Here is a 2,271-nt window from a genome sequence, read left to right on the forward strand (position 1 = left end):
GATCTTCTGGTAGGAAAGATCTACACCTAGCCTTCTCGGACAAGGGCGAAAAATCTCGGAGGGCCCGTGTGCAAGTTGCACACGTTAAAGATCCCTTGGTGGTCTAAAATCGATAAGAGTAGGCTTCGACCGCCACCCGGGCAAAATTCAAATTTTCCTACTAATTGAAAACATTAGGTGTGTCCCGCGCGCGCATAATAATATGGCCTTATGCAGTTGCGAGCGCCGTAAAATACTTACCAAAACAAACAAAAAAGACATCAAGAAGGCAATCAAAGATGACATTACCAAGGGGTACAATTTAATAAGCTGCCAGTTGAGACCAAAGACATAGAAGACGATTGGCAAACATTCAAAAAATTCCTGTCAGAAATACTGAAAAACAGTTGTGAAACAGAAGAAGCAATCAAAATTTTTTTTAAGAAGATATTTAAGAAATGGCAGAAGTCAAAGACCGAAGAGGACTATACAGAATACAGGAAAGCGAGAAGAGAGACTAAAGGAATCATCAACACTGCTAAAGAAAATGCATGGAATATGTATATCAAGAAACTGACCAAAATCTGCAAGGAAAACCCTAGAGAGTTTTATGAAAGTATGAACAACATGCGGGTAAGGAAAGACCCATACAATCCGACATGCGTTATAAACGATAGAGGGGGTAAAGCCATTCTCAGCAAGCATGTCGTTAACAAAAGAAGGGAAAATTACTTCCAAGAACTGCTCAACCCAGACACTTACCACGGACAACAAGAAGAGTTCCAACACCCTTCTCCCAAATTGGAAAGCAGTGGCGTAATTAAGGAGTATTAATTCATATCGATACACAGAGATAGAACCCTACAATAATATTTTATAAATTCTAAAGGTTAAGCTCAAATTCATGAAAACCCAGCTCTTCTATGTTAACGTGTAGAACTGAAGTTTGCATAATGGTTTCTTCTTTAAAAAATGACGTAAAAGTTGACGCCACCAGAGTTATATATATACAACATAGAAAAGAGGGGCATTCTCATTGAAAGATTATAGCGAGGACGGAGAAGAAAACTTTTCTAAAAAGCTCGCCATTGTTTTATGGTCCTTTGGTATTATATAATGTGTTGTAATTAGGGCGAATTTTCGTGGACTCTTTCTTTTTTCCTTTTGTTTTATTAGTTATCTTTTCTGTGCATTTTCCTTTTTCTATTCCACTTTGTTTACGTCTTTATCTATTTCCTCATCCACCCATTGATTGCTAATGTCCTCAATGCTATTTATCCTATCTGTCTATCTATCAGTCTGTTTTTATGTTTACAATGTATTTATCTATTTGGGTATGTATTATATTGAATCAAAAAAGGGAAACATGTATGCTCAAAAGGCGTTCTTGGGTCTTTACACTTCGAAGGCACTACAGGATCAATGTGGTTGATGTCTTATCGGGCATTGTTGATGATGTTTTAGCTGAAGATTCTTTTTTGGGCAGGACGTTGTCTCTGGCTGAGCGAACAGGCACGCTCCGAGTGGACACTCACCTGTACGAAACTCCCAGCTCTGCTTGGTAAAGAGCCACAATGATATGTGTCACGACGTGGTGGAATCAGGCACTCGTCCAATTCGAGGCATGTGGAGTTATTGACATCTTCTTAAAGCTTGTTCGTTTGTCTTTCTATGGGTAAAAAAAATCTCTCTCTCTCGAATAGAAGTCGAGATATTTGAGGTTGAAGAAGGTGGGGGTCGCCTGGTTTCAAAAGTAAAATTAGCGAGAAAATAGCCGCCAAAGTTTGGCTATTTCCACAGCTTGATTGTCCGTGGAAACTGAAAACTTACATTTTCTGTGCCTTTAATAAATGTTTTTCAGTAAAAAAATCCACACCGAATTGTGTTCTTAATTGGACAACAGTGGTGTTAAGCCAAAAAACAGAAATTTGATAAAAATTGCGACTGGCAGAAAATGCCAGTTTCTTCAATATCATTATTTTGACAAGCGCCTGATTTCACCACGATGCATCACACATTATACTCCTGGCCTAACAGCTGACATAAACTAGAAGGAAGGTAGCTGTTCGTTCCCTCGCCATTCTTTTTCTAGATCTACCCTCTCGTGTATCATTCTTTCGTTGGGAACGCACTCAAACCGTTGTGCGCAATCTTTCTCTTATGACGGGGGAATATAACGCTTCTTCTTTTTTTATCATCCTAAGATAATTTTTTGTGTTAAAGAGGGACATACAATGTTGTCTATAGTAACGTCCATTTCTGATAGTACAAGATCTGGTGAAAAGAACGCCA

Source organism: Aplysia californica, unplaced genomic scaffold (genome assembly GCF_000002075.1).
Source record: "Aplysia californica isolate F4 #8 unplaced genomic scaffold, AplCal3.0 scaffold00016, whole genome shotgun sequence".
Classification (NCBI taxonomy): Eukaryota; Metazoa; Mollusca; class Gastropoda; order Aplysiida; family Aplysiidae; genus Aplysia; species Aplysia californica.